Raw genomic sequence first — 14,034 nt, forward strand, 5'->3', positions numbered from 1 at the left:
GGGTCTCATGCCCGAGGTCAGAGCTGCTCTGCAGCCATGCGGGTGGCATCCCCCAAGGTCAGACTCAGTTGCCCTGAGCAGAGGGGGAATTGGGTCGTACCTGTCACCACATGGTACAAAAGGTTAGCGCAAGTCTTCACAATTAGACAGTGTCAGTTCAGGTAACTGCCACTCCTGGTTTGGACCAGGATCAATAAGCTACAGCAGGGTAAGGGTCAGTTTTATTCCAACACACCTGCCCTCACCTTGGTGCTTTTGCAGGTCAGGTGTTCCGCCAGCCCAGGCTTCTTTCTAACCTGTCAGAAAGTGACAGCATTCTCAAGACGAAATCAGCAGCACTCTGAGGTTGCTGCAGGCATAATTAAAAGAAACTGATTGACATTTTAATATGCATTGCTCTTGAATCAGTAATGGGGCTGCTGAAAAATGCCTTGGTCTTAAGCTTCAAAACACGAGCCCATCAGAGAGTGTGCGTTATGACTTTGGCCAGTATTCAGACTCCAGTTATAAACTAAAATTAATGCAGTTCAATGTTAGACTGTAGCTTAACTGAGCCAGTGAACAGGAATGTTTTATGCTCCAGTAGGGTGTGAAGAATATATATAGAGACAAGGCCAAATTCTGACCCTTTCTACATTGATTTAGACCCAACCTTATTGCTGCTGGTCGAAGCTGTCCTAGGGAAATCTACAGGCATGCTAAAAAGTGCAAAAACGCCTAGATGGGTGGAATATCAGCTAAATGCATCCAGAAAGGTACCTTCAGAGGGTCCCAGCTGCACCACGTGTCAGCATGACTATAACTGGGTTCACTCCAGCTAAGCAAATCCTCCTCCAGTGAAAGACTGGGCTGTGGGAGGCTGCAGCTCCCAGGATCCCCAGATGGCTGGAGCCCCACTGCAGCAGCAGGTTGCTGGTAGAGGAGCAGCAGCTCATGGTTCCGATACCCCACAGGGATGTCCCACAGAAGAAACCATTGCTGTTTCCTCCATGATGGCACCCAATTCACAGAATAAATCACCACAGGGCCAAATTAAATCATGAGGACTACCTCCACATGAGCCAAGAATAAGCAGTATACAGCAGGGCCTATTAATAACTTTATTCCAGGGCAAGATCAGTTTCTCAAGACTAGCTACAATAAGGATCTATTAAATCAATCACAATCAAAACCTAGTCTGCCTTCAAGTGACTTCCAATGAGGATGCAGTAACATTATTAAAGGGCTCAGACAGGCAAATTAAAGAGCTACACTGAGGAGGAATCATTTCCCAGAGAGCTAATTTTCATCATCTTCAGAAATAAAAGCCTCCAGAAGTTCATATTTCTGATTTAAAAAAACAAAACAAAAACCACATTATCAAAATAAAAGACTTGCTAGCATTATGTCACTATTGAGCTTTTCCTTTTTGGAGACTTTTTCTTCCTACCCAACTGCCACCTAACCGAAAGGGCAAAATCATGAAGCAGTGCCTTCTTCACATCTGAATACCCACACTTGATCTGAAGGCTTGATAAAGAAAAGGACATGATGACAGGAAAATATTAATTGCAGCTTTGTCAAACGGTTTGTATTTTTAGCAGGGGAACAAGGAGAGGAAGCCTACTTGATCATTCAAAGAATCAGGAGCCACCCTGAAACAGAGTGATGAGCTTGGATTAAGGGAGCAGATTAGAAAGTGGAATTTTGCAAATCAATATCAAAAATATGAGAGCAAAGAGGACATGATCCATTTATCTGTTCACTGATCCGAGCAATAACCACCTCAGTAGCTCCTGGAAGTCTTTGCCATACATTCAAAATGAACCAAACACAAAAGTAGTAGTTTTCCATGCCTGGGAGGGGAAGTTTTTACATTTTTCATATATATATATAAAATTGATTACTATATTAAAAGACTAGAATTATTAATAACTTTATATCAACATATTATTTCTATATAATTTTTAAGTATTTTTATATATATGAAATTAAAATTAGCTGCTCATCAACAGCAACATTTGCTCAGCCTGAACATTTAACTAAGAGCCTGAAAAAGTCATGTTCTTATATCACATAAGAGACCTCATCAGCTATGAGAGGCAGGTGGTGGAAAATTCGTCTCCAAGAAACTACAGGAAGAAACATCCATCATCTTCCATGCCGGAGGTCAGGTGGAGCCCTAGCATAAGTCAGGGATGTCACAGCTTTTCTTATTTTCCTCTGACAAACACTAGTTTGTACAAGTCATCTCTGAACCAAGATTACTACACTTTATACTCATGCAAAATAAGGCATTTTTCAATTTGGAAGAGCCAGAAAAAAAAAACAAACCTGAAAGAAAGACCCCAGCTTAAATCATTCCTGACCTGAAACATCATTGCTCTCACCAACCCCTCCCCACACCTCACATTCACTTGGCTTCAAGTTCAGCATTTGCTTTCATTCCTCTCCATACCTACCAGCCCTTTTTTTTTTTTTATATGTGTAATTGCAATTAGTTCAACTCCTGAACAAAAGCCATTGAGAAACAATAGAGTTTTGCTTAGAAGTCTGAAATAAAATACTTGAACTTTCCCAAGAGAAATTTCACTCAAACAGCTGGCCACATTTGACTAGCAAAGTTGTCTGGCTGACCTGAAATTGCTTTCCACCCCTGCCAGTTTGGGGTAGGTTTGTTTTTCCCCTTGTTTTCCACCCCCCTGCCATTTTTTTTTTTTTTTTTTAATAAATAACTGTTCACACAAAAGTGCCACCCAGCCATATTTCAGTCCCCATCCCTGGAATGACAGCAACAGCTAGCTCAGGGCAAGCGTATGGTCACTGTACATGTATTTCCACATTGGGGGAAACCCTGCTGTTGGGAATCTCATGCCAGTTCACATAGCCACTGCTGAAACCTGTCAGATACAAGATATGTCAGAGTTGATGCCTGTTTCTGACTTCACAATTTCCATTTGAACTGCATGGGAAGTGGAGCTGAGGAACCAGGCATGTTTTGAGCAGAAAGTGTGGAAGGCATGGAACCTGCTGCTCTTGCAACTAAACACATTCACACATGGCCATGGGAGCAATTGCCTCCTCCCCAGGCTCACCTGGCCTCAGCCAGCCCGTTATACCTACAAGCAAAATACATCTATGGCCTGAAACTGGAAGGAGAAGAAACATTTCTTCCCACACAATCTATAACCTGCATCTGAAAGGAGGACGTGGATGACTCCACTGGCATCTTTAACACCTTCCCCATGTCCTTTTTATTTAACTCTTAAAATATTAGCTGTTGAATGGCAGGACTAGGTGGCAATCACTGGGAAGTGACAGGAAATATTAAAATTGAAACAGCAAGAAAACAGAATTCAAGAGGTCTGGGTCTACTTTCCAACTGCAGTCTTGGCTGCTGTGTGACCATGGAGAAAGCCGGCTCGCTCTCCTCCATGCTTCAGCCTCCCCATCTCCCTAGTGGGGTAGAAATTATTCTCCACCTATTAGGGGTCTTCTTTCACAATACATGCCCAGCTGAAGGAAAAACAGCTGGACTGAAGTATTTTTCCACAGCAAAGAAATTTCATATTAAAAAATTATTTTTTCCAGTTGGATTTAGCAATTAACCAAACCTCTGCCTTGCTCCTGTGCGGAGACACAAAGAAGACATATACAAGGATGGGTTTTGTTGTTTTGGGGGTTTTTTAATGTTATGCAATTTTTTTTTAAAAGCACCTTAGTTATCTTTGAGGCTGTACAGGAGCCCAGACACGAGGTCACACCTTGCTGTGCTGCTTCTGCAGTTCTGCGTAAACCCAACTCTAAATGTTAAATCAGAATGGAAACCAGCCTGCAGGTCTCACACTGGGCTGCAGGAAACACCTACACTAATGTCATACAACATTGTTGTCAGCAGAATGAACAACAATTGTAGCAGCTGCTAATTTCATGCCTCACTTTCTAATTTCACAGGCCAAACAGAGCATGGGTGCAGGACAGCCGTAATTCCCCAGCACAGCAGCAGCCAGCTGATTCCACGGCTGCCTCGGCCAATGACTAAGGTGGCTGCTGATTTATCTCAGCAGAGAATTTGGCTCCATAACACAAGACTGAAAAAAACCCGTTGTGGACTAAATTAGCACTGGTTTATCTTCACTGACAGCAAAAAGCAACAAACAAATTTGGCAACATGAAACAGACGAAGGAGGTATGAATGCCGAGGCAGACAGCACAGGCTCATGTACTTCGTCTGAGAGCTCTTATGTTTATGGCTTTAAAATGCATGCCAAGTTCTTTCTCTAGAAGTACATATTTTTAACGTAAAATATGCCTTAAAGCATAAAACTATCTCCAGGCACAAGGTCATAAGCATTTTGTGTGTAGAAATATTTTCGAGCATCATCATATATGGGATTACCATGCTTTCTGTGAATAGCAAGTCTGGAAATCACACCTTTTATGCCTTGCTCCAGGCACCACATGTGGTTTCTGCTGGATGTGAGATATCATACGTGCACATCACAGCTCCAACGTCTGGTAAACTGTGCTACAGAATGAGGCCAACAGGTTGGTTGCTTCTCCTTCACATGTAGTCTGTAGATAGCTCTCCAGCAGCTGCCAGCTATGACAGCCGTTTCTTCCTGTAGCATTTTGCTTGGAGAACGGATGATGTTTATCCTGCAGTGCCTGGCACCCTGAAGCTGTGATCCTCAAACACAAGCAACAGCCCTGCTGTAGTACAGTTGCATGCACACGACCCAAGGCCATGGATGTTCTGCTAATTCTACAGAAGTCAAAATTAACTCAGTGAAGTCAACGCATCCTCCACTCATGTAAAACAAACCAGTGTAAGCCAGAATACTGTTCTGAAGATAAAAGAATCCCTATATGAAGGGTGGATTTGTTTTCACCTCCCAAGTCCTGGCATACCTCAGCAAGCAATTTCTTTCAACCCCTTTATTATTTCTCCTTCCTGGAGGTCATCATTCTCTTCCTGGCCAGCCTCACACAGCAGCAGTTTGTCACTCCCAGGTGCTCCCAGTGGGTGTTTGCAGGGGTGCTGTGGAGCTGCAACTCCAGAAGGACGTGAAAGGGCAAAACAGGAGTTTGCTTGAGAAGCCCTCATGACAGGGTCTTGAAAACATCTGTGGAGATGATGATGGGTGGTAGGGGGAGAGGGGCAATGTTTCTGCAGCCAGGAAAATAGATTGGGGCACAAGGGACTGGTGCATATGATGACCCACTGCTGGGGCATTGTACTTTTGAAAGAGACACCCTTTCCCAAATCACTGCCACTCGCCCAGCTTACCAAGACAGACCCAAGAGCTGCTCTTCCCAAGGAGCAGCACCAGCCAACAAGGATTTATCCTCTATTTGGCACCTTCCTCAGGAAACCACGTAGGACAGCCAACATGCGTGGCCTCATCACACACAACTCTGCAGCTCCTAGCTCTGCCTTGGTGCCCTTCTCGCTGCCAAATTCTTCTTGGAAGCATTTGGAGAGAAGCAGGAGGGTGTAAAGCAGCTAAGGCTGGAGCAGAGCACAGACAACAGCGTTCAGAAGGATACATCAGCAGAAGAGGCTGTGAACAGACTGGGTTAAAATTGCAACAGTGGCCTTGAGAACAAAGCAGTTGTGGTGAGGCAAAACATGCGTCACAAGCACAGCTGAGAGTTGGGCACATCCCTTTTCATCTACAGCCTGTTGCACACACTGCTCTGCTCAGTGGCACGCAGCATTCGTTACAGATCAGTTCCCTTGCACAGGGATTGATACAAGGTGAAATTGTGAGGAGCACCAGTTCTCCAAGACTGTGAGCTATAGCCATGACTTGAAGGGGGCTCACAAATGCCACAGAGTCCCAAGGAGCTGGCTTTCACCTGGTGAGCAAAGTATGCTGTGAGAAAGATTACGGCTTTGTATAGGTTTCTGCTTGCTGTTCCTCACTGCTGCACTTGAGTAGCTCAGATATACACAGAGATCCACTTTCCAAAATGTTTCAAAGAGAAATGGAGTGATGACCAGCTAAGAGATCTATTCACTCCCTCTAAGAGAGTATAGGGGGCAAACCAAAGAATATGTCAGACACTCATGGCATGGCAGTGACTCAGCTCCTTCTCATGGAGTTTGAGTGATGGGATGTGGGTCACTCAGGCTCTCTTGGCTCCTTCAGGTGTCCTGTGCACCAGGAAGGGACAGGGAGAGAGCTGGGTGAGCCCCAAGCTGCCTCTTCACAGCTGGGGAGCTTTGTTCCCCATCCAGCCACACCTGCAGCATTCCCCCAGCTTACCCCAGCAGCTTGCCCACCCACAGCTGCTTCAGTTCCCAGGAGCTGCAGAAAGAGAGGAGAACCAGCGTCAGGCCCCGCTGCCCCCCCAGCCCGTGGGCACAGGCGGGTGCCTGCACAGCATTGCCCCTTGGGAAGGACAGAGGGGCAGCACGAGGCCCGTGGGGCAGGACAGGGGTGCTGCCCAAGCCCTGGCTCTCTCTGTCCTGCCAGAGCAGCTGCCCCTGCCCTTCCCTTCTGGGGACCAAAAGGTGACCAGGGGATGCAGGATGTGGGAACGCACCCCCATCCCTCCCTGCCGGCGTGCTGCCCGTCCCTGCCCAGGCTCTGCACGGAGGGCAGAGGCCGTTCACAGGGTGGCGTGGCCATGGTTGGGAACCTCTCCTGCCTGGCCATGGGACATGGCACTACAACTCACCCGAAAGTGGCAACGCAGGTGCCGGTGGGCGAGATGAGGATGATGGAGGTCCTGTCCTCATCACTGCTTTCCTCCTCCTCCTCTTTGACCTCCCCCGCTGCCTGCTTCCCGCTGCTCAGCACCCACAGCTGGTCCAGGGCCAGGCGGAGCTGTGGGCGCAGGGTGGTGCCATGTCTGCGAAGGCAGACAGGCAGTGAGCTGGAGGTGGCCGCCTTGGGGTGCCCCCGGGCAGAGCCCTGCCCCCCACATGCCCTTGGGATGGACATTGCTGCATCCAGCACCAAGGCCCCAGGACCTGGGGCTGGTGCCAGAGTGTCCCGGACTGGTGCCAGGGCCAGGGATGGGGGAAAGGCAGTTGGGCTCTGAGGGTCTTACTGCAACTTGGCAACCACCAGTTCCTCTTGGAGGAGGAGAAGGCGCCTCTCGCTCCTCTTGCGGCCCCGGGTCAGCCACACGTCCGTGCTCAGCACCGCCTCGGCGTCGGTGAGAGCCTCCCTGCGGAGCAGAGAGCGGCACGCATGAGAAAGGCCACGGCTGTGGGGCCTGGCCGTGCCCGCCAGTCCCCGAGCCCCGGGGGGAGCCTACCTGGAGCGCCAGCAGCAGTTGGCCTGGCCCATCCTGCCCGGGACAGGAGGACCCTCGCTCTGCACCAAGGACGTGGCCCAGCTGGCCACAGCAAGGACGGGAAGCGGGGTGCCGGTGCCGGGGAGCGCTGCTCGGCCAGAGCCTGCCTCCTCCCAGCGCTGCTCCGTGCCAGCACAGCCCCGTGCTGCCGGCTCTGGTGGCTGCTGGCTCCAACTGACCAACAGTCCGACCTCAGTGGAAACTGGGAAGGGCCCTGGGCTGGGAGTTCTCTCCAGCATGGCCCTGGCTGTCTTGCCCTGGGGAGCCCAGCACAGGTCAGAGCAGAGGGAAGGACCCCCTCCCTCCACTTGCAGGCAATGTCTCTTGCCTTGGGGCTCACCAGTGGTTCCTGGCCTCCAACTAGACTTGGTGCCACTGCTCACTGCCCTCTGAGCCTGCCCGCTCGGGCACTTTTCCTTCCACTGCACTGGTCATCAACGCAGGGGGTGTTTGCTTTCTTCCAGTCCTCAGGCACCCCTCCCTTTCAGAGTGGCCTCACAAGTCCATCTGCCAGCTCCCCCAGCACTCAAGGGTGCACCCCAGCAGGGCCTAGCAGGGAGTTGTGCATCTCTACTTTAAGTGTTGACTGATCTCATCCTCTTCCACCTGACCCTACCAGATTCTCTTACACTAAGGGTACCTCTTCTTTGCTCCATCTGAAGGCTGCTCTTGATAGGACCATGATGTCCCAGGAGGACTGGCAGAACCTAGACCAGCCTCAAGTGCTGCCACAAAATAGTGAAGGCCAGGAAAGTTTTGAGATGGAGCAACATGTGACCATATGATGAGCCTAATCATTACATTTCTTCATAGGAGCCCCTTCATAGGGGCTACGATTTGCATCTGTTTGGAAACAGCCTTGATGACCCAGGGATGCACTAGTTCTTACTGAGCAGTGCTTGCACAGCACCAAGAGCTTTTCTACCTCTCTGGCTGCCCCACCAGGGAGCAGGCTGGGGATGCACAAGAGATTGAGAGGGGACACAGTGGGAACATCTGACCCCAACTGACCAAAGGGATATCCCACACCATACAACACATTCCTCAGCAATGAAACTGGGGGGTGGAGGTTGGACGGGGCTGCCCTTGCCGAGGCATCAGTCAGCTGGTGGTCAGCAATTGCTTTCTTTGCAACCCTTGCTTTTCTTGAGCTTTATTTTCCTCCCTCTTTCTTGTTTGTTGGTGATTTTTTTACCTATAAAATTGTCTTTACCTGAACCCATGAGTTTTCTCCCTTTTCCCCTTCTGATTCTCCCCCTGTGCCCCACTGCAGAGGGGCAAGCAAGCAGCTCTGTGTTGCTGAGTTGCCAGGCCAGGGCTAAACCGCAACAACTTGTGAGCAAAATAGCTACCTAATGACAGGGAGAGTGCTCATCCCTCCTACTCTGTCAGGGTAAGGCGTTCCCTGGATGCCACCAGGGTGCACGAAAGCCTCAGCAGTCCTGCTGCTGTTGGAGCCACTTCAGAAGCTTTTTGGGTGAGCTGATGCATTTATACCGTCCGGTCTGGAAGTTAATCTCTACCATTGCCATGAGTTAGGGGGGAACCTCCTTAGCAGTAACACATACAGACATCCTTCCTTGCCTCAAAATATGCCTTTAGGCCAACGTAAGCACACATCTTAAGGCAATGAGATGAACCCAGAATGGTGTATTTAATTTGCCTCTGCCACCAAAGCCCTGCAAGACTCAGAAAGGAAAGAGCACCCCTTTCTTTTCTCTGGTTGATAGGACTCTCCAGGAGAAGTCTCGCCTGCTGCAGGCTGCCCAGGCATCAGGCCCCAGCAGTCCCTCAGTGACCGCACACGCTATCGGAAGGGAATAATTGGGAAAGAGAGCCTCAGAGCATAGATGTTTTGCTTGGGCCATCACTATTAATGTCCTTTAATAAGGGGTGATGGGGCAGAGGAGTGCCATAGCGGCAGAGGGAATCTGCATCTGGGGATCTGTTTCTTCTAGCTGCTGTTCAAGCCAGGAAGAGGACAGTGAGTCTAGTTTTGCTGCAGCCCTGAAATGCTCTGCGGTTTGCCCAGCCCACGGACAGGGATCTGCATGACTAGATTTGATTAGGTGCTCTTGGCACTGGCCTTGGCTGCTGGTCTGAGCTCCCCTATCATAAGCAGCAGTAAATGAAACTGGAATTATGCAACACGAGTGCCGAGTGATGGAGTAGCAGCTGGAATGGAAACAACTGCCCCTCAAACCAGTAATTTGCAGACATGCCATATCATTTACTATCATTTCACTGTAACCTTTCTCCACGAGGAAAAATGATATTGTGGAGCAGGGGGTTCTATGTGTGGTGTACAGCTAAAGGCTCCTGCAAGGAGTTGACTGCTGGCTACAAGATGTTTTCACAGCCAAGCCCTATGAAATAAGAGGCTCCCCTTTCAGTTCAAAGTCACCGCTGGATGCAAATGATTCAGTTTCTTCTAAGTCGCCGTGGAATTTTTCAGCCTGAGAGCAGAAAAAAAATCAAATCCTTTCTGGCTTTCTTTTCATTGGTAATAAATACCCACTTGAATTCACATCAAATCTCACAAAGCAGCAGGCAGGCACAGTGCCTGTTGCTAGTGCAGAACTTGCTTGTTTCTTCCATCTCCACACACCTTTTGGTCTGATTTTCCATACCGCCCAACTTTCTCTCCAAATTTCTGGAGGGGTCAGGGAAGGCAAACACACTTCCCCAAGGAACTTGCCCATGCACTGCCTCAGCCAACAAACTGCCTGGGGAAACATTAAACTGAGAAGTTTGGTATCTGCATTGCAGAAGATAAACACCTTGGCAAAGCAGGTCAAGCAATATCCAAGGACAAATCTCTGCTTCAAGGGAGGCAAACTCAGAGCAGGACCAAGGGGAGTATAAGCAGAAGAAAAAACACCACCACAAAGGCACTGGAAGCAGAAATAAAGATGCTAACTGTAGCATGAAAACTGAGAATTGGGACAATGCAAAAGAAACCTGAACCACAAATACAGGCAAATACGCTCATACTACAGAGGGACACCCCTGTTGGGGCTGGCTGCTGCCTCCATAAAGTTTTCCACCAGTGTTATGGAGGGACTTTAACCAATCAGCACATGTGCGGAGGGCAGAACTGCAAGTGCTCAACACAAGCCTTTACAACCGCGATGAGTTTTTACTCACCTGAACAGAAACACCCTACCACACTTTCAACTTTTTGCTAAGCAACATGCGACTTCCTAACTCGCTCTTTGAGGTATTTTCAAGAGCCTTCTGGTGGGTGTTGTAGGGGGTTTTTCCCCCCCGTAATGTCCCGACCCATTCACCCCACACCACAAAGGGACCCACACAGGGAACTCGCTCAGTACACAACTCTGACTCATCCCTGAAACACCATTTAACAGTTGATTCAAGACAAAAATCATAATGCACATCCTGAAAGAAACATTTCTAACCACCCTCACTGCACAGAGTGCTCCAGAGCTGGGCTCTAGCCGTGACAATTATGGGTTTGAGCCTCAAATTCTATAGCCACCAACAGTGCCACTGCAGTAAGTCTGGAGCTTTTGTCACCTCTGAGCCACTCGACACCCAAGTCATCCATTTTACCGAAAGCACAGAGTATGGATGAGTGTAACCACAAATGGATAGCTTTCAGAATAGGAGACAAAGGCTGTGACTTAGGAGACAAACCTTGTAGGGAAGAGAAAAAGCAGGTACAGCAATGGGACTGAAGTTGTTTCCTCCCAGGTTTATGCTGTGATCTCAAATATACAGAATCACAGAATCATTAGGTTGGAAAAGACCTTGAAGATCACCTAGTCCAACCATTAAGCTAACACTGACTGTTCTCAACTACACCATGTCCCTAAGCGCTATGTCAACCCGAAAAGTTGATGGCTACAGCCTTGCTGCAAAACCATTCAATTCCAGCTCAAATAAATGAAGTAATAGAAAGCACTTACTCATTCAGTGTGTATCATTGGCACTTAATACAGTTAACTAGTAACAATAAAGTTATCAAATGCATTAAGTTTTACTGGATGCACATGTTCCTCAGAAATACAGCTAAGTGGGGAGAAGAAGAGAGAGTAATTATTACTTGGTCTGCACAGTCCCACACACTCATTTATTGTTTCCACTGCGGTTTGGGTTTGCTCCCTAGCATGCTCTGTGTGAAGCAGCATGACAGAAATGACTTATCAGCAAGCGAGACCTTCTTGCTCTTTTATGAATGATCCCTCTCCTTCCTCTTAACCTCTTCGCACAGTGGGGAGCCCAGGTTGCTACATATACCGCCTGCTGTGGTTTGTCACTGGCTGCTGTCAGCCTTTTTTAATGACATGTTTTTCCATTCAGCAGAGCTACCACCCTCATGTAATTTCCTAGTAGTGCATTAGTGTCTCATTATGCACTGAGGCACTAATTGAAACACAAAGGACAGAGAGCCCCAGCATTAACCTGGTAGCAGAGGACAGATCCATCACCCAGGCCTTTCCCGTTATGGCTGGTTTTAAGCTGTGATGAAGCTTCTGGTTGTGATTTAAGGTCAGGCTATGCCTACAGCTGTTCTTCACTGTACCAGGAAGGACAACGTGAGGCTGGGGATTTATGGGCAGCTAATGGCCTGTGAAGGAGGAACGGCCTGCTGACAGGCACCCAGGTCAATCACTCACAGCGCCAATGCCAGGGCCCAATGGAGAGGGGCTCCCCACCAGGTAGATGGGAGGGGGGTCCAGGGGGCAACAACACTGTACAGCACAGGAAAGGTTGTTTCAAGGAAGGGCTCTGTAAACTTGGTTTATTTGCTTCAGTATTTTACAATCTAATTTGATTCCTCTTGACCAAGAGCTAACTCCTCCCTGCTGACCTATGCCAGGGGACAGCATGACTATTTCTAACCATGGTCTCCATTAGCACCATCATTTATTTCACCACCTGCCACCGTCTGAAATTGGGATTACATGAGGTTTATGGTGGGCAGTTTTCTTCCTGATGAAGCCCACACCTGCCAAGAGAACTTCATCAAAAGGAGGAGAATATTTTGACTGAAGCCAGGGCTTGATGCACACAAACCCTTTCTCCAGGGCTACTCCTCACCTACACTCTCTGCCTTTTCTCAGAGTTCTGTGTGAAGAGCAGCCAGCTTTCCAAAAGCCCACAAGACACTCACCTTTCAAATCTACCCACGGGCTTTGTATGACCTTGATCAACTCTGCTGCTGCCATGAGCAAGGGACATAACCAAAAGGGTATCACTCAAGCTTACTCTTAAAGAAAAGCAGCCTGAGATTGAATCATCACAGGTGGCACTGAAGTCATTTGAATTCAACACCACAAAACCTGCGTTCTCTATCTAAATAAGCTTTCCTGCCGAAGTACTCTTTAAGAGACAAGGCTACCAGACCTTAATTGCCTTCTTGCTTATGCTTTTTCCAGACTGTGCAGTGTGACAGATTTTGATGTGCTCTGAGTTGTTCTTTATCATCTCTCTTCTGATTAAATAAGGGAAAGTAGTTAGAATTCAAGTAAACCCATTCTGAGAGCAAACGTATCAGTACTTTGACCATAGTTCATTCCAGTTTTGTGAAAATGAAACAAAGTCTGGCAATGAAACTTCAGCACTACAGAGTTAGAAGTAGTCTATGCCAAGACAAATTTCCTTCTTATCAGGCTCTTTCCACAGTAAGAGTTTTATTGGGGGGGGGGGGGGGGGGAAGGGGGAAACACCTTGAGAAAAATTTGTAGAGTTTGCCAGTAATTAAAATGACAACTGGAAATAAAGCAGTTCAAAAATCTGATTTCTCCATTCTCAACAGATATACCCACACAGCCAACAGTCTAATAATTCTCTCAGATAAAGCTATTAAAACAGAAATCCTAATCTCCAGTTAAATGTAGGGCTTACAAAACCCCAAAATAAAAGTTTTACTAGTGACAAGTTGATCTTTTTAAATTGTAGCAAGCGGTTTTTTTCAAAGCAAGAAAAGAAAAAGCTGGAAACACTATGCAAATGTTAAAACATTTTCAATTTTCCTATTTATCTTCTGGAAAGAGAAGCAAGAACTACATGATGAATTGACCTCAATGCTTGGGCTGTCCTGGCCCACATCTTCCTCCTCCCCTCCTCCAGACACGAAGAGCTTAAGATGCAAAACACTCTCAAAAATCTGTGTTGTTCTAATGGGAATGTTGACCCTAAGTCCACAGGCTTGTAATTCATAACAACATATTTTTGGCAGAATGCATTGAACTCACTAAAGCTTCATTTGGTGTCAGTACAAATGGTATTAACCCACCGAAACAAAGGGCAGTTGGATTTACAAACACAGCAACATTTTCTCCTGTTGAAGACACCCCATTCTGTGGCCCATAAACATCCTGCTAGCATGAATCAGCCTTCAGAGTAAGCACAGCCACCCCGTGAAAACAGCAGAATGGAGGCGACATGTTATTATGGAATAACTGCCTGTAATAATCCAGCTGTACTATCATCTTGTGGCATTTACCTCAAGCCTACAACAAATTCTCAGACTTCACTGACAGACCCGCTGATTTTGATCTCCAAAGACAGATTAGGCTAAAATTCATCCTCTAGCTAGGCAGGTACTCGTGATTTTAAAACAAGATAAAACGTGCACAATTTCCATGACAGCTTATCCCAGTGGCCGATTGCTTTCTTATCTCTTGATGTCCAATGTCCACTTTAGGTTTGCTGAATTTGGCTTTCAGGTACTGACTCCTGTTATATCTTTTCCTCACCGCTTTCTCCCCAGTTACC

The sequence above is a fragment of the Strix uralensis genome, chromosome 3, assembly GCF_047716275.1.
Source record: "Strix uralensis isolate ZFMK-TIS-50842 chromosome 3, bStrUra1, whole genome shotgun sequence".
Lineage (NCBI taxonomy): Eukaryota > Metazoa > Chordata > Aves > Strigiformes > Strigidae > Strix > Strix uralensis.